The 18,057-nt window shown below is 33.7% G+C and overlaps 13 non-coding genes across 13 annotated transcripts; all 13 read right to left on the bottom strand.

The window, feature by feature from the left end:
- Positions 1–820: 820 nt before the first annotated feature.
- Positions 821–906, bottom strand: TRNAR-UCU (transfer RNA arginine (anticodon UCU)). The gene is given in 2 exon segments: positions 821–856; positions 870–906. It is a non-coding gene; the product is annotated as a tRNA-Arg (tRNA).
- Positions 907–2,232: 1,326 nt separating this feature from the next.
- Positions 2,233–2,318, bottom strand: TRNAR-UCU (transfer RNA arginine (anticodon UCU)). The gene is given in 2 exon segments: positions 2,233–2,268; positions 2,282–2,318. It is a non-coding gene; the product is annotated as a tRNA-Arg (tRNA).
- Positions 2,319–3,648: 1,330 nt separating this feature from the next.
- On the bottom strand, positions 3,649–3,734 carry TRNAR-UCU (transfer RNA arginine (anticodon UCU)). Its single transcript is given in 2 exon segments — positions 3,649–3,684; positions 3,698–3,734. It is a non-coding gene; the product is annotated as a tRNA-Arg (tRNA).
- A 1,326-nt stretch (positions 3,735–5,060) lies between these two features.
- Positions 5,061–5,146, bottom strand: TRNAR-UCU (transfer RNA arginine (anticodon UCU)). The gene is given in 2 exon segments: positions 5,061–5,096; positions 5,110–5,146. It is a non-coding gene; the product is annotated as a tRNA-Arg (tRNA).
- Positions 5,147–6,472: 1,326 nt separating this feature from the next.
- Positions 6,473–6,558, bottom strand: TRNAR-UCU (transfer RNA arginine (anticodon UCU)). The gene is given in 2 exon segments: positions 6,473–6,508; positions 6,522–6,558. It is a non-coding gene; the product is annotated as a tRNA-Arg (tRNA).
- A 1,330-nt stretch (positions 6,559–7,888) lies between these two features.
- TRNAR-UCU (transfer RNA arginine (anticodon UCU)) lies at positions 7,889–7,974 on the bottom strand. The gene is given in 2 exon segments: positions 7,889–7,924; positions 7,938–7,974. It is a non-coding gene; the product is annotated as a tRNA-Arg (tRNA).
- A 1,330-nt stretch (positions 7,975–9,304) lies between these two features.
- Positions 9,305–9,390, bottom strand: TRNAR-UCU (transfer RNA arginine (anticodon UCU)). The gene is given in 2 exon segments: positions 9,305–9,340; positions 9,354–9,390. It is a non-coding gene; the product is annotated as a tRNA-Arg (tRNA).
- A 1,330-nt stretch (positions 9,391–10,720) lies between these two features.
- TRNAR-UCU (transfer RNA arginine (anticodon UCU)) lies at positions 10,721–10,806 on the bottom strand. The gene is given in 2 exon segments: positions 10,721–10,756; positions 10,770–10,806. It is a non-coding gene; the product is annotated as a tRNA-Arg (tRNA).
- Positions 10,807–12,136: 1,330 nt separating this feature from the next.
- On the bottom strand, positions 12,137–12,222 carry TRNAR-UCU (transfer RNA arginine (anticodon UCU)). Its single transcript is given in 2 exon segments — positions 12,137–12,172; positions 12,186–12,222. It is a non-coding gene; the product is annotated as a tRNA-Arg (tRNA).
- A 1,326-nt stretch (positions 12,223–13,548) lies between these two features.
- TRNAR-UCU (transfer RNA arginine (anticodon UCU)) lies at positions 13,549–13,634 on the bottom strand. The gene is given in 2 exon segments: positions 13,549–13,584; positions 13,598–13,634. It is a non-coding gene; the product is annotated as a tRNA-Arg (tRNA).
- Positions 13,635–14,964: 1,330 nt separating this feature from the next.
- On the bottom strand, positions 14,965–15,050 carry TRNAR-UCU (transfer RNA arginine (anticodon UCU)). Its single transcript is given in 2 exon segments — positions 14,965–15,000; positions 15,014–15,050. It is a non-coding gene; the product is annotated as a tRNA-Arg (tRNA).
- Positions 15,051–16,376: 1,326 nt separating this feature from the next.
- Positions 16,377–16,462, bottom strand: TRNAR-UCU (transfer RNA arginine (anticodon UCU)). The gene is given in 2 exon segments: positions 16,377–16,412; positions 16,426–16,462. It is a non-coding gene; the product is annotated as a tRNA-Arg (tRNA).
- Positions 16,463–17,788: 1,326 nt separating this feature from the next.
- Positions 17,789–17,874, bottom strand: TRNAR-UCU (transfer RNA arginine (anticodon UCU)). The gene is given in 2 exon segments: positions 17,789–17,824; positions 17,838–17,874. It is a non-coding gene; the product is annotated as a tRNA-Arg (tRNA).
- Positions 17,875–18,057: the final 183 nt, after the last annotated feature.

The following is an 18,057-nucleotide window of genomic DNA, read 5'->3' as shown; positions in this document are numbered from 1 at the left end:
AACATTTGTTTTAGTCCAAATAAATGCAGGGAAATTTTCTGGAGTACTCCTGCTAGATATCCTGATTTTAGAAGTCAGCAATGCTTTTCTTTAGAAGTTTTTCCTTTCCTCATTTTTTCCTTTTACAGTTTTTCTAAAAATATCTAGGACTGTACATTAATGGCCAAAAGATTTCAGACTGATACAAAATTTGGCTTTCACAAAGTTTACTGCTTCAGATTTTATAGTGGTAATTTGTGTTAACGGTAGATTATTATGAAAAGAGATCAGATGATTTGTCCAAAATTATAAACTAATTTCTTACCATAAAAATTAACTTAATAACAAAAAACTCATTTCCACTGAATTTCGGCTCTCCAAAAATTACCTGCTTACATGATTTCAGTGATCTCGTTAGCGAAGCAGAAAGTGTTTATGAGGACAAGGCAGCTGATATCACTCTGTTCTCATCTTTAAACTTATTTCGACACTTTTTAGCCAAAGAATGTCCACGTTTTGCATATCTTGTAAACACATACAAAAATGACTTTTAAAAAGGTTCAAATTAAAAAAACAACTTGGGACTACTGAAAACAGGAAACAGAACACCAATCACTAGACAAACAATATGCAATAATTTATTGTGCCCTATATGCTATTGTTTGTGTCAATGAGCCTTTAGTATCTGCTTCTTCTACGTTCTTTGACAAGTTCAAACCTAAATACGGCTTCTAATTTTCTCTAAATGTTAATATTAAGCGCAGATCTGATACATTTTTTTTCCTTTTTCATATTTCCAACAACTGAGACAAAGTATGAATGTCACACAAACTTTAAAATATGACTCTGGTGGGACTCAAACCCACAACCTTTGAATCACATCAGTTCCCTAGAAGTCCAATGCGCTATCCATTGCGCCACAGAGCCACAAGTCTCTTACTTGAAGTAGGTGTTTTGTCAAATCTAGATACTCAACATTTTCCTGATGACTGGATAACAGAAAGATTTCTTTTCTCTATGGAACTTTGCTTTTGTTTTCTTATTTGTAAAGGTAAAACTGATCAGAAAGAAAATGCATATAATGTAAAAGGGAAAGATCTATTTCATACTAAAACTCATTACATGCACTTTTTTAGTCTTACATGCCAGGAGTTCATTATAAATTACTAACAGAGTTCCCTGTTGGTAAAATGTGGCACAGTAATGTATGCAAGACCACAAAAGGGGTTGATTTTGCTGGTTTCTGACTCTCAAGCTTTGATCTTTTTTACTTTCTACAGCTTCAATGCAGTAGCCACTGACCCTTAGGAACTTAAGCCTAGAAAAATGGCTTGGAACATCAGTTTCGTTGTACGCTAATGGGACACTGGTTTGGGAAGGATATTAGTCAAAACAAAGGAAATAATTTTAGCCATATGATAAGACTATCAGAGAACATTTGTTTTAGTCCAAATGAATGCAGGGAAATTTTCTGGAGTGCTCCTGCTAGATATCCTGATTTTAGAAGTCAGCTATGCTTTTCTTTAGAAGTTTTTCCTTTCCTCATTTTTTCCTTTTACAGTTTTTCTAAAAATATCTAGGACTGTACATTAATGGCCAAAAGATTTCAGACTGATACAAAATTTGCCTTTCACAAAGTTTACTGCTTCAGATTTTATAGTGGTAATTTGTGTTAACGCTAGATTATTATGAAAAGAGATCAGATGATTTGTCCAAAATTATAAACTAATTTCTTACCATAAAAATTAACTTAATAACAAAAAACTCATTTCCACTGAATTTCGGCTCTCCAAAAATTACCTGCTTACATGATTTCAGTGATCTCGTTAGCGAAGCAGAAAGTGTTTATGAGGACAAGGCAGCTGATATCACTCTGTTCTCATCTTTAAACTTATTTCGACACTTTTTAGCCAAAGAATGTCCACGTTTTGCATATCTTGTAAACACATACAAAAATGACTTTTAAAAAGGTTCAAATTAAAAAAAACAACTTGGGACTACTGAAAACAGGAAACAGAACACCAATCACTAGACAAACAATATGCAATAATTTATTGTGCCCTATATGCTATTGTTTGTGTCAATGAGCCTTTAGTATCTGCTTCTTCTACGTTCTTTGACAAGTTCAAACCTAAATATGGCTTCTAATTTTCTCTAAATGTTAATATTAAGCGCAGATCTGATACATTTTTTTTCCTTTTTCATATTTCCAACAACTGAGACAAGTATGAATGTCACACAAACTTTAAAATATGACTCTGGTGGGACTCGAACCCACAACCTTTGAATCACATCAGTTCCCTAGAAGTCCAATGCGCTATCCATTGCGCCACAGAGCCACAAGTCTCTTACTTGAAGTAGGTGTTTTGTCAAATCTAGATACTCAACATTTTCCTGATGACTGGATAACAGAAAGATTTCTTTTCTCTATGGAACTTTGCTTTTGTTTTCTTATTTGTAAAGGTAAAACTGATCAGAAAGAAAATGCATATAATGTAAAAGGGAAAGATCTATTTCATACTAAAACTCATTACATGCACTTTTTTAGTCTTACATGCCAGGAGTTCATTATAAATTACTAACAGAGTTCCCTGTTGGTAAAATGTGGCACAGTAATGTATGCAAGACCACAAAAGGGGTTGATTTTGCTGGTTTCTGACTCTCAAGCTTTGATCTTTTTTACTTTCTACAGCTTCAATGCAGTAGCCACTGACCCTTAGGAACTTAAGCCTAGAAAAATGGCTTGGAACATCAGTTTCATTGTACGCTAATGGGACACTGGTTTGGGAAGGATATTAGTCAAAACAAAGGAAATAATTTTAGCCATATGATAAGACTATCAGAGAACATTTGTTTTAGTCCAAATAAATGCAGGGAAATTTTCTGGAGTACTCCTGCTAGATATCCTGATTTTAGAAGTCAGCAATGCTTTTCTTTAGAAGTTTTTCCTTTCCTCATTTTTTCCTTTTACAGTTTTTCTAAAAATATCTAGGACTGTACATTAATGGCCAAAAGATTTCAGACTGATACAAAATTTGGCTTTCACAAAGTTTACTGCTTCAGATTTTATAGTGGTAATTTGTGTTAACGCTAGATTATTATGAAAAGAGTTCAGATGATTTGTCCAAAATTATAAACTAATTTCTTACCATAAAAATTAACTTAATAACAAAAAACTCATTTCCACTGAATTTCGGCTCTCCAAAAATTACCTGCTTACATGATTTCAGTGATCTCGTTAGCGAAGCAGAAAGTGTTTATGAGGACAAGGCAGCTGATATCACTCTGTTCTCATCTTTAAACTTATTTCGACACTTTTTAGCCAAAGAATGTCCACGTTTTGCATATCTTGTAAACACATACAAAAATGACTTTTAAAAAGGTTCAAATTAAAAAAACAACTTGGGACTACTGAAAACAGGAAACAGAACACCAATCACTAGACAAACAATATGCAATAATTTATTGTGCCCTATATGCTATTGTTTGTGTCAATGAGCCTTTATAAAGTATCTGCTCCTTCTACGTTCTTTGACAAGTTCAAACCTAAATACGGCTTCTAATTTTCTCTAAATGTTAATATGAAGCGCAGATCTGATACATTTTTTTTCCTTTTTCATATTTCCAACAACTAAGACAAAGTATGAATGTCACACAAACTTTAAAATACGACTCTGGTGGGACTCGAACCCACAACCTTTGAATCACATCAGTTCCCTAGAAGTCCAATGCGCTATCCATTGCGCCACAGAGCCACAAGTCTCTTACTTGAAGTAGGTGTTTTGTCAAATCTAGATACTCAACATTTTCCTGATGACTGGATAACAGAAAGATTTCTTTTCTCTATGGAACTTTGCTTTTGTTTTCTTATTTGTAAAGGTAAAACTGATCAGAAAGAAAATGCATATAATGTAAAAGGGAAAGATCTATTTCATACTAAAACTCATTACATGCACTTTTTTAGTCTTACATGCCAGGAGTTCATTATAAATTACTAACAGAGTTCCCTGTTGGTAAAATGTGGCACAGTAATGTATGCAAGACCACAAAAGGGGTTGATTTTGCTGGTTTCTGACTCTCAAGCTTTGATCTTTTTTACTTTCTACAGCTTCAATGCAGTAGCCACTGACCCTTAGGAACTTAAGCCTAGAAAAATGGCTTGGAACATCAGTTTCATTGTACGCTAATGGGACACTGGTTTGGGAAGGATATTAGTCAAAACAAAGGAAATAATTTTAGCCATATGATAAGACTATCAGAGAACATTTGTTTTAGTCCAAATAAATGCAGGGAAATTTTCTGGAGTACTCCTGCTAGATATCCTGATTTTAGAAGTCAGCAATGCTTTTCTTTAGAAGTTTTTCCTTTCCTCATTTTTTCCTTTTACAGTTTTTCTAAAAATATCTAGGACTGTACATTAATGGCCAAAAGATTTCAGACTGATACAAAATTTGGCTTTCACAAAGTTTACTGCTTCAGATTTTATAGTGGTAATTTGTGTTAACGCTAGATTATTATGAAAAGAGATCAGATGATTTGTCCAAAATTATAAACTAATTTCTTACCATAAAAATTAACTTAATAACAAAAAACTCATTTCCACTGAATTTCGGCTCTCCAAAAATTACCTGCTTACATGATTTCAGTGATCTCGTTAGCGAAGCAGAAAGTGTTTATGAGGACAAGGCAGCTGATATCACTCTGTTCTCATCTTTAAACTTATTTCGACACTTTTTAGCCAAAGAATGTCCACGTTTTGCATATCTTGTAAACACATACAAAAATGACTTTTAAAAAGGTTCAAATTAAAAAAACAACTTGGGACTACTGAAAACAGGAAACAGAACACCAATCACTAGACAAACAATATGCAATAATTTATTGTGCCCTATATGCTATTGTTTGTGTCAATGAGCCTTTTGTTTCTGCTCCTTCTACGTTCTTTGACAAGTTCAAACCTAAATACGGCTTCTAATTTTCTCTAAATGTTAATATGAAGCGCAGATCTGATACATTTTTTTTCCTTTTTCATATTTCCAACAACTGAGACAAAGTATGAATGTCACACAAACTTTAAAATATGACTCTGGTGGGACTCGAACCCACAACCTTTGAATCACATCAGTTCCCTAGAAGTCCAATGCGCTATCCATTGCGCCACAGAGCCACAAGTCTCTTACTTGAAGTAGGTGTTTTGTCAAATCTAGATACTCAACATTTTCCTGATGACTGGATAACAGAAAGATTTCTTTTCTCTATGGAACTTTGCTTTTGTTTTCTTATTTGTAAAGGTAAAACTGATCAGAAAGAAAATGCATATAATGTAAAAGGGAAAGATCTATTTCATACTAAAACTCATTACATGCACTTTTTTAGTCTTACATGCCAGGAGTTCATTATAAATTACTAACAGAGTTCCCTGTTGGTAAAATGTGGCACAGTAATGTATGCAAGACCACAAAAGGGGTTGATTTTGCTGGTTTCTGACTCTCAAGCTTTGATCTTTTTTACTTTCTACAGCTTCAATGCAGTAGCCACTGACCCTTAGGAACTTAAGCCTAGAAAAATGGCTTGGAACATCAGTTTCATTGTACGCTAATGGGACACTGGTTTGGGAAGGATATTAGTCAAAACAAAGGAAATAATTTTAGCCATATGATAAGACTATCAGAGAACATTTGTTTTAGTCCAAATAAATGCAGGGAAATTTTCTGGAGTACTCCTGCTAGATATCCTGATTTTAGAAGTCAGCAATGCTTTTCTTTAGAAGTTTTTCCTTTCCTCATTTTTTCCTTTTACAGTTTTTCTAAAAATATCTAGGACTGTACATTAATGGCCAAAAGATTTCAGACTGATACAAAATTTGCCTTTCACAAAGTTTACTGCTTCAGATTTTATAGTGGTAATTTGTGTTAACGCTAGATTATTATGAAAAGAGATCAGATGATTTGTCCAAAATTATAAACTAATTTCTTACCATAAAAATTAACTTAATAACAAAAAACTCATTTCCACTGAATTTCGGCTCTCCAAAAATTACCTGCTTACATGATTTCAGTGATCTCGTTAGCGAAGCAGAAAGTGTTTATGAGGACAAGGCAGCTGATATCACTCTGTTCTCATCTTTAAACTTATTTCGACACTTTTTAGCCAAAGAATGTCCACGTTTTGCATATCTTGTAAACACATACAAAAATGACTTTTAAAAAGGTTCAAATTAAAAAAACAACTTGGGACTACTGAAAACAGGAAACAGAACACCAATCACTAGACAAACAATATGCAATAATTTATTGTGCCCTATATGCTATTGTTTGTGTCAATGAGCCTTTAGTATCTGCTTCTTCTACGTTCTTTGACAAGTTCAAACCTAAATATGGCTTCTAATTTTCTCTAAATGTTAATATTAAGCGCAGATCTGATACATTTTTTTTCCTTTTTCATATTTCCAACAACTGAGACAAAGTATGAATGTCACACAAACTTTAAAATATGACTCTGGTGGGACTCGAACCCACAACCTTTGAATCACATCAGTTCCCTAGAAGTCCAATGCGCTATCCATTGCGCCACAGAGCCACAAGTCTCTTACTTGAAGTAGGTGTTTTGTCAAATCTAGATACTCAACATTTTCCTGATGACTGGATAACAGAAAGATTTCTTTTCTCTATGGAACTTTGCTTTTGTTTTCTTATTTGTAAAGGTAAAACTGATCAGAAAGAAAATGCATATAATGTAAAAGGGAAAGATCTATTTCATACTAAAACTCATTACATGCACTTTTTTAGTCTTACATGCCAGGAGTTCATTATAAATTACTAACAGAGTTCCCTGTTGGTAAAATGTGGCACAGTAATGTATGCAAGACCACAAAAGGGGTTGATTTTGCTGGTTTCTGACTCTCAAGCTTTGATCTTTTTTACTTTCTACAGCTTCAATGCAGTAGCCACTGACCCTTAGGAACTTAAGCCTAGAAAAATGGCTTGGAACATCAGTTTCATTGTACGCTAATGGGACACTGGTTTGGGAAGGATATTAGTCAAAACAAAGGAAATAATTTTAGCCATATGATAAGACTATCAGAGAACATTTGTTTTAGTCCAAATAAATGCAGGGAAATTTTCTGGAGTACTCCTGCTAGATATCCTGATTTTAGAAGTCAGCAATGCTTTTCTTTAGAAGTTTTTCCTTTCCTCATTTTTTCCTTTTACAGTTTTTCTAAAAATATCTAGGACTGTACATTAATGGCCAAAAGATTTCAGACTGATACAAAATTTGGCTTTCACAAAGTTTACTGCTTCAGATTTTATAGTGGTAATTTGTGTTAACGCTAGATTATTATGAAAAGAGTTCAGATGATTTGTCCAAAATTATAAACTAATTTCTTACCATAAAAATTAACTTAATAACAAAAAACTCATTTCCACTGAATTTCGGCTCTCCAAAAATTACCTGCTTACATGATTTCAGTGATCTCGTTAGCGAAGCAGAAAGTGTTTATGAGGACAAGGCAGCTGATATCACTCTGTTCTCATCTTTAAACTTATTTCGACACTTTTTAGCCAAAGAATGTCCACGTTTTGCATATCTTGTAAACACATACAAAAATGACTTTTAAAAAGGTTCAAATTAAAAAAACAACTTGGGACTACTGAAAACAGGAAACAGAACACCAATCACTAGACAAACAATATGCAATAATTTATTGTGCCCTATATGCTATTGTTTGTGTCAATGAGCCTTTATAAAGTATCTGCTCCTTCTACGTTCTTTGACAAGTTCAAACCTAAATACGGCTTCTAATTTTCTCTAAATGTTAATATGAAGCGCAGATCTGATACATTTTTTTTCCTTTTTCATATTTCCAACAACTAAGACAAAGTATGAATGTCACACAAACTTTAAAATACGACTCTGGTGGGACTCGAACCCACAACCTTTGAATCACATCAGTTCCCTAGAAGTCCAATGCGCTATCCATTGCGCCACAGAGCCACAAGTCTCTTACTTGAAGTAGGTGTTTTGTCAAATCTAGATACTCAACATTTTCCTGATGACTGGATAACAGAAAGATTTCTTTTCTCTATGGAACTTTGCTTTTGTTTTCTTATTTGTAAAGGTAAAACTGATCAGAAAGAAAATGCATATAATGTAAAAGGGAAAGATCTATTTCATACTAAAACTCATTACATGCACTTTTTTAGTCTTACATGCCAGGAGTTCATTATAAATTACTAACAGAGTTCCCTGTTGGTAAAATGTGGCACAGTAATGTATGCAAGACCACAAAAGGGGTTGATTTTGCTGGTTTCTGACTCTCAAGCTTTGATCTTTTTTACTTTCTACAGCTTCAATGCAGTAGCCACTGACCCTTAGGAACTTAAGCCTAGAAAAATGGCTTGGAACATCAGTTTCGTTGTACGCTAATGGGACACTGGTTTGGGAAGGATATTAGTCAAAACAAAGGAAATAATTTTAGCCATATGATAAGACTATCAGAGAACATTTGTTTTAGTCCAAATGAATGCAGGGAAATTTTCTGGAGTGCTCCTGCTAGATATCCTGATTTTAGAAGTCAGCTATGCTTTTCTTTAGAAGTTTTTCCTTTCCTCATTTTTTCCTTTTACAGTTTTTCTAAAAATATCTAGGACTGTACATTAATGGCCAAAAGATTTCAGACTGATACAAAATTTGGCTTTCACAAAGTTTACTGCTTCAGATTTTATAGTGGTAATTTGTGTTAACGCTAGATTATTATGAAAAGAGATCAGATGATTTGTCCAAAATTATAAACTAATTTCTTACCACAAAAATTAACTTAATAACAAAAAACTCATTTCCACTGAATTTCGGCTCTCCAAAAATTACTTGCTTACATGATTTCAGTGATCTCGTTAGCGAAGCAGAAAGTGTTTATGAGGACAAGGCAGCTGATATTACTCTGTTCTCATCTTTAAACTTATTTCGACACTTTTTAGCCAAAGAATGTCCACGTTTTGCATATCTTGTAAACACATACAAAAATGACTTTTAAAAAGGTTCAAATTAAAAAAACAACTTGGGACTACTGAAAACAGGAAACAGAACACCAATCACTAGACAAACAATATGCAATAATTTATTGTGCCCTATATGCTATTGTTTGTGTCAATGAGCCTTTATAAAGTATCTGCTCCTTCTACGTTCTTTGACAAGTTCAAACCTAAATACGGCTTCTAATTTTCTCTAAATGTTAATATGAAGCGCAGATCTGATACATTTTTTTTCCTTTTTCATATTTCCAACAACTAAGACAAAGTATGAATGTCACACAAACTTTAAAATACGACTCTGGTGGGACTCGAACCCACAACCTTTGAATCACATCAGTTCCCTAGAAGTCCAATGCGCTATCCATTGCGCCACAGAGCCACAAGTCTCTTACTTGAAGTAGGTGTTTTGTCAAATCTAGATACTCAACATTTTCCTGATGACTGGATAACAGAAAGATTTCTTTTCTCTATGGAACTTTGCTTTTGTTTTCTTATTTGTAAAGGTAAAACTGATCAGAAAGAAAATGCATATAATGTAAAAGGGAAAGATCTATTTCATACTAAAACTCATTACATGCACTTTTTTAGTCTTACATGCCAGGAGTTCATTATAAATTACTAACAGAGTTCCCTGTTGGTAAAATGTGGCACAGTACTGTATGCAAGACCACAAAAGGGGTTGATTTTGCTGGTTTCTGACTCTCAAGCTTTGATCTTTTTTACTTTCTACAGCTTCAATGCAGTAGCCACTGACCCTTAGGAACTTAAGCCTAGAAAAATGGCTTGGAACATCAGTTTCATTGTACGCTAATGGGACACTGGTTTGGGAAGGATATTAGTCAAAACAAAGGAAATAATTTTAGCCATATGATAAGACTATCAGAGAACATTTGTTTTAGTCCAAATAAATGCAGGGAAATTTTCTGGAGTACTCCTGCTAGATATCCTGATTTTAGAAGTCAGCAATGCTTTTCTTTAGAAGTTTTTCCTTTCCTCATTTTTTCCTTTTACAGTTTTTCTAAAAATATCTAGGACTGTACATTAATGGCCAAAAGATTTCAGACTGATACAAAATTTGGCTTTCACAAAGTTTACTGCTTCAGATTTTATAGTGGTAATTTGTGTTAACGCTAGATTATTATGAAAAGAGATCAGATGATTTGTCCAAAATTATAAACTAATTTCTTACCATAAAAATTAACTTAATAACAAAAAACTCATTTCCACTGAATTTCGGCTCTCCAAAAATTACCTGCTTACATGATTTCAGTGATCTCGTTAGCGAAGCAGAAAGTGTTTATGAGGACAAGGCAGCTGATATCACTCTGTTCTCATCTTTAAACTTATTTCGACACTTTTTAGCCAAAGAATGTCCACGTTTTGCATATCTTGTAAACACATACAAAAATGACTTTTAAAAAGGTTCAAATTAAAAAAACAACTTGGGACTACTGAAAACAGGAAACAGAACACCAATCACTAGACAAACAATATGCAATAATTTATTGTGCCCTATATGCTATTGTTTGTGTCAATGAGCCTTTATAAAGTATCTGCTCCTTCTACGTTCTTTGACAAGTTCAAACCCAAATACGGCTTCTAATTTTCTCTAAATGTTAATATTAAGCGCAGATCTGATACATTTTTTTTCCTTTTTCATATTTCCAACAACTGAGACAAAGTATGAATGTCACACAAACTTTAAAATATGACTCTGGTGGGACTCGAACCCACAACCTTTGAATCACATCAGTTCCCTAGAAGTCCAATGCGCTATCCATTGCGCCACAGAGCCACAAGTCTCTTACTTGAAGTAGGTGTTTTGTCAAATCTAGATACTCAACATTTTCCTGATGACTGGATAACAGAAAGATTTCTTTTCTCTATGGAACTTTGCTTTTGTTTTCTTATTTGTAAAGGTAAAACTGATCAGAAAGAAAATGCATATAATGTAAAAGGGAAAGATCTATTTCATACTAAAACTCATTACATGCACTTTTTTAGTCTTACATGCCAGGAGTTCATTATAAATTACTAACAGAGTTCCCTGTTGGTAAAATGTGGCACAGTAATGTATGCAAGACCACAAAAGGGGTTGATTTTGCTGGTTTCTGACTCTCAAGCTTTGATCTTTTTTACTTTCTACAGCTTCAATGCAGTAGCCACTGACCCTTAGGAACTTAAGCCTAGAAAAATGGCTTGGAACATCAGTTTCGTTGTACGCTAATGGGACACTGGTTTGGGAAGGATATTAGTCAAAACAAAGGAAATAATTTTAGCCATATGATAAGACTATCAGAGAACATTTGTTTTAGTCCAAATGAATGCAGGGAAATTTTCTGGAGTGCTCCTGCTAGATATCCTGATTTTAGAAGTCAGCTATGCTTTTCTTTAGAAGTTTTTCCTTTCCTCATTTTTTCCTTTTACAGTTTTTCTAAAAATATCTAGGACTGTACATTAATGGCCAAAAGATTTCAGACTGATACAAAATTTGGCTTTCACAAAGTTTACTGCTTCAGATTTTATAGTGGTAATTTGTGTTAACGCTAGATTATTATGAAAAGAGATCAGATGATTTGTCCAAAATTATAAACTAATTTCTTACCACAAAAATTAACTTAATAACAAAAAACTCATTTCCACTGAATTTCGGCTCTCCAAAAATTACTTGCTTACATGATTTCAGTGATCTCGTTAGCGAAGCAGAAAGTGTTTATGAGGACAAGGCAGCTGATATTACTCTGTTCTCATCTTTAAACTTATTTCGACACTTTTTAGCCAAAGAATGTCCACGTTTTGCATATCTTGTAAACACATACAAAAATGACTTTTAAAAAGGTTCAAATTAAAAAAACAACTTGGGACTACTGAAAACAGGAAACAGAACACCAATCACTAGACAAACAATATGCAATAATTTATTGTGCCCTATATGCTATTGTTTGTGTCAATGAGCCTTTATAAAGTATCTGCTCCTTCTACGTTCTTTGACAAGTTCAAACCTAAATACGGCTTCTAATTTTCTCTAAATGTTAATATGAAGCGCAGATCTGATACATTTTTTTTCCTTTTTCATATTTCCAACAACTAAGACAAAGTATGAATGTCACACAAACTTTAAAATACGACTCTGGTGGGACTCGAACCCACAACCTTTGAATCACATCAGTTCCCTAGAAGTCCAATGCGCTATCCATTGCGCCACAGAGCCACAAGTCTCTTACTTGAAGTAGGTGTTTTGTCAAATCTAGATACTCAACATTTTCCTGATGACTGGATAACAGAAAGATTTCTTTTCTCTATGGAACTTTGCTTTTGTTTTCTTATTTGTAAAGGTAAAACTGATCAGAAAGAAAATGCATATAATGTAAAAGGGAAAGATCTATTTCATACTAAAACTCATTACATGCACTTTTTTAGTCTTACATGCCAGGAGTTCATTATAAATTACTAACAGAGTTCCCTGTTGGTAAAATGTGGCACAGTAATGTATGCAAGACCACAAAAGGGGTTGATTTTGCTGGTTTCTGACTCTCAAGCTTTGATCTTTTTTACTTTCTACAGCTTCAATGCAGTAGCCACTGACCCTTAGGAACTTAAGCCTAGAAAAATGGCTTGGAACATCAGTTTCGTTGTACGCTAATGGGACACTGGTTTGGGAAGGATATTAGTCAAAACAAAGGAAATAATTTTAGCCATATGATAAGACTATCAGAGAACATTTGTTTTAGTCCAAATGAATGCAGGGAAATTTTCTGGAGTGCTCCTGCTAGATATCCTGATTTTAGAAGTCAGCTATGCTTTTCTTTAGAAGTTTTTCCTTTCCTCATTTTTTCCTTTTACAGTTTTTCTAAAAATATCTAGGACTGTACATTAATGGCCAAAAGATTTCAGACTGATACAAAATTTGGCTTTCACAAAGTTTACTGCTTCAGATTTTATAGTGGTAATTTGTGTTAACGCTAGATTATTATGAAAAGAGATCAGATGATTTGTCCAAAATTATAAACTAATTTCTTACCACAAAAATTAACTTAATAACAAAAAACTCATTTCCACTGAATTTCGGCTCTCCAAAAATTACTTGCTTACATGATTTCAGTGATCTCGTTAGCGAAGCAGAAAGTGTTTATGAGGACAAGGCAGCTGATATTACTCTGTTCTCATCTTTAAACTTATTTCGACACTTTTTAGCCAAAGAATGTCCACGTTTTGCATATCTTGTAAACACATACAAAAATGACTTTTAAAAAGGTTCAAATTAAAAAAAGAACTTGGGACTACTGAAAACAGGAAACAGAACACCAATCACTAGACAAACAATATGCAATAATTTATTGTGCCCTATATGCTATTGTTTGTGTCAATGAGCCTTTTGTTTCTGCTCCTTCTACGTTCTTTGACAAGTTCAAACCTAAATACGGCTTCTAATTTTCTCTAAATGTTAATATGAAGCGCAGATCTGATACATTTTTTTTCCTTTTTCATATTTCCAACAACTGAGACAAAGTATGAATGTCACACAAACTTTAAAATATGACTCTGGTGGGACTCGAACCCACAACCTTTGAATCACATCAGTTCCCTAGAAGTCCAATGCGCTATCCATTGCGCCACAGAGCCACAAGTCTCTTACTTGAAGTAGGTGTTTTGTCAAATCTAGATACTCAACATTTTCCTGATGACTGGATAACAGAAAGATTTCTTTTCTCTATGGAACTTTGCTTTTGTTTTCTTATTTGTAAAGGTAAAACTGATCAGAAAGAAAATGCATATAATGTAAAAGGGAAAGATCTATTTCATACTAAAACTCATTACATGCACTTTTTTAGTCTTACATGCCAGGAGTTCATTATAAATTACTAACAGAGTTCCCTGTTGGTAAAATGTGGCACAGTACTGTATGCAAGACCACAAAAGGGGTTGATTTTGCTGGTTTCTGACTCTCAAGCTTTGATCTTTTTTACTTTCTACAGCTTCAATGCAGTAGCCACTGACCCTTAGGAACTTAAGCCTAGAAAAATGGCTTGGAACATCAGTTTCATTGTACGCTAATGGGACACTGGTTTGGGAAGGATATTAGTCAAAACAAAGGAAATAATTTTAGCCATATGATAAGACTATCAGAGAACATTTGTTTTAGTCCAAATAAATGCAGGGAAATTTTCTGGAGTACTCCTGCTAGATATCCTGATTTTAGAAGTCAGCAATGCTTTTCTTTAGAAGTTTTTCCTTTCCTCATTTTTTCCTTTTACAGTTTTTCTAAAAATATCTAGGACTGTACATTAATGGCCAAAAGATTTCAGACTGATACAAAATTTGCCTTTCACAAAGTTTACTGCTTCAGATTTTATAGTGGTAATTTGTGTTAACGCTAGATTATTATGAAAAGAGATCAGATGATTTGTCCAAAATTATAAACTAATTTCTTACCATAAAAATTAACTTAATAACAAAAAACTCATTTCCACTGAATTTCGGCTCTCCAAAAATTACCTGCTTACATGATTTCAGTGATCTCGTTAGCGAAGCAGAAAGTGTTTATGAGGACAAGGCAGCTGATATCACTCTGTTCTCATCTTTAAACTTATTTCGACACTTTTTAGCCAAAGAATGTCCACGTTTTACATATCTTGTAAACACATACAAAAATGACTTTTAAAAAGGTTCAAATTAAAAAAACAACTTGGGACTACTGAAAACAGGAAACAGAACACCAATCACTAGACAAACAATATGCAATAATTTATTGTGCCCTATATGCTATTGTTTGTGTCAATGAGCCTTTATAAAGTATCTGCTCCTTCTACGTTCTTTGACAAGTTCAAACCTAAATACGGCTTCTAATTTTCTCTAAATGTTAATATGAAGCGCAGATCTGATACATTTTTTTTCCTTTTTCATATTTCCAACAACTAAGACAAAGTATGAATGTCACACAAACTTTAAAATACGACTCTGGTGGGACTCGAACCCACAACCTTTGAATCACATCAGTTCCCTAGAAGTCCAATGCGCTATCCATTGCGCCACAGAGCCACAAGTCTCTTACTTGAAGTAGGTGTTTTGTCAAATCTAGATACTCAACATTTTCCTGATGACTGGATAACAGAAAGATTTCTTTTCTCTATGGAACTTTGCTTTTGTTTTCTTATTTGTAAAGGTAAAACTGATCAGAAAGAAAATGCATATAATGTAAAAGGGAAAGATCTATTTCATACTAAAACTCATTACATGCACTTTTTTAGTCTTACATGCCAGGAGTTCATTATAAATTACTAACAGAGTTCCCTGTTGGTAAAATGTGGCACAGTAATGTATGCAAGACCACAAAAGGGGTTGATTTTGCTGGTTTCTGACTCTCAAGCTTTGATCTTTTTTACTTTCTACAGCTTCAATGCAGTAGCCACTGACCCTTAGGAACTTAAGCCTAGAAAAATGGCTTGGAACATCAGTTTCGTTGTACGCTAATGGGACACTGGTTTGGGAAGGATATTAGTCAAAACAAAGGAAATAATTTTAGCCATATGATAAGACTATCAGAGAACATTTGTTTTAGTCCAAATGAATGCAGGGAAATTTTCTGGAGTGCTCCTGCTAGATATCCTGATTTTAGAAGTCAGCTATGCTTTTCTTTAGAAGTTTTTCCTTTCCTCATTTTTTCCTTTTACAGTTTTTCTAAAAATATCTAGGACTGTACATTAATGGCCAAAAGATTTCAGACTGATACAAAATTTGGCTTTCACAAAGTTTACTGCTTCAGATTTTATAGTGGTAATTTGTGTTAACGCTAGATTATTATGAAAAGAGATCAGATGATTTGTCCAAAATTATAAACTAATTTCTTACCACAAAAATTAACTTAATAACAAAAAACTCATTTCCACTGAATTTCGGCTCTCCAAAAATTACTTGCTTACATGATTTCAGTGATCTCGTTAGCGAAGCAGAAAGTGTTTATGAGGACAAGGCAGCTGATATTACTCTGTTCTCATCTTTAAACTTATTTCGACACTTTTTAGCCAAAGAATGTCCACGTTTTGCATATCTTGTAAACACATACAAAAATGACTTTTAAAAAGGTTCAAATTAAAAAAAGAACTTGGGACTACTGAAAACAGGAAACAGAACACCAATCACTAGACAAACAATATGCAATAATTTATTGTGCCCTATATGCTATTGTTTGTGTCAATGAGCCTTTTGTTTCTGCTCCTTCTACGTTCTTTGACAAGTTCAAACCTAAATACGGCTTCTAATTTTCTCTAAATGTTAATATGAAGCGCAGATCTGATACATTTTTTTTCCTTTTTCATATTTCCAACAACTGAGACAAAGTATGAATGTCACACAAACTTTAAAATATGACTCTGGTGGGACTCGAACCCACAACCTTTGAATCACATCAGTTCCCTAGAAGTCCAATGCGCTATCCATTGCGCCACAGAGCCACAAGTCTCTTACTTGAAGTAGGTGTTTTGTCAAATCTAGATACTCAACATTTTCCTGATGACTGGATAACAGAAAGATTTCTTTTCTCTATGGAACTTTGCTTTTGTTTTCTTATTTGTAAAGGTAAAACTGATCAGAAAGAAAATGCATATAATGTAAAAGGGAAAGATCTATTTCATACTAAAACTCATTACATGCACTTTTTTAGTCTTACATGCCAGGAGTTCATTATAAATTACTAACAGAGTTCCCTGTTGGTAAAATGTGGCACAGTAATGTATGCAAGACCACAAAAGGGGTTGATTTTGCTGGTTTCTGACTCTCAAGCTTTGATCTTTTTTACTTTCTACAGCTTCAATGCAGTAGCCACTGACCCTTAGGAACTTAAGCCTAGAAAAATGGCTTGGAACATCAGTTTCATTGTACGCTAATGGGACACTGGTTTGGGAAGGATATTAGTCAAAACAAAGGAAATAATTTTAGCCATATGATAAGACTATCAGAGAACATTTGTTTTAGTCCAAATAAATGCAGGGAAATTTTCTGGAGTACTCCTGCTAGATATCCTGATTTTAGAAGTCAGCAATGCTTTTCTTTAGAAGTTTTTCCTTTCCTCATTTTTTCCTTTTACAGTTTTTCTAAAAATATCTAGGACTGTACATTAATGGCCAAAAGATTTCAGACTGATACAAAATTTGCCTTTCACAAAGTTTACTGCTTCAGATTTTATAGTGGTAATTTGTGTTAACGCTAGATTATTATGAAAAGAGATCAGATGATTTGTCCAAAATTATAAACTAATTTCTTACCATAAAAATTAACTTAATAACAAAAAACTCATTTCCACTGAATTTCGGCTCTCCAAAAATTACCTGCTTACATGATTTCAGTGATCTCGTTAGCGAAGCAGAAAGTGTTTATGAGGACAAGGCAGCTGATATCACTCTGTTCTCATCTTTAAACTTATTTCGACACTTTTTAGCCAAAGAATGTCCACGTTTTGCATATCTTGTAAACACATACAAAAATGACTTTTAAAAAGGTTCAAATTAAAAAAACAACTTGGGACTACTGAAAACAGGAAACAGAACACCAATCACTAGACAAACAATATGCAATAATTTATTGTGCCCTATATGCTATTGTTTGTGTCAATGAGCCTTTAGTATCTGCTTCTTCTACGTTCTTTGACAAGTTCAAACCTAAATATGGCTTCTAATTTTCTCTAAATGTTAATATTAAGCGCAGATCTGATACATTTTTTTTCCTTTTTCATATTTCCAACAACTGAGACAAAGTATGAATGTCACACAAACTTTAAAATATGACTCTGGTGGGACTCGAACCCACAACCTTTGAATCACATCAGTTCCCTAGAAGTCCAATGCGCTATCCATTGCGCCACAGAGCCACAAGTCTCTTACTTGAAGTAGGTGTTTTGTCAAATCTAGATACTCAACATTTTCCTGATGACTGGATAACAGAAAGATTTCTTTTCTCTATGGAACTTTGCTTTTGTTTTCTTATTTGTAAAGGTAAAACTGATCAGAAAGAAAATGCATATAATGTAAAAGGGAAAGATCTATTTCATACT

This window comes from Ranitomeya variabilis, chromosome 1 (genome assembly GCF_051348905.1).
Source record: "Ranitomeya variabilis isolate aRanVar5 chromosome 1, aRanVar5.hap1, whole genome shotgun sequence".
Lineage (NCBI taxonomy): Eukaryota > Metazoa > Chordata > Amphibia > Anura > Dendrobatidae > Ranitomeya > Ranitomeya variabilis.
The sequence above is the reverse complement of the archived record's forward strand: the minus strand, read 5'-3'. Positions and strand labels throughout refer to the sequence as shown.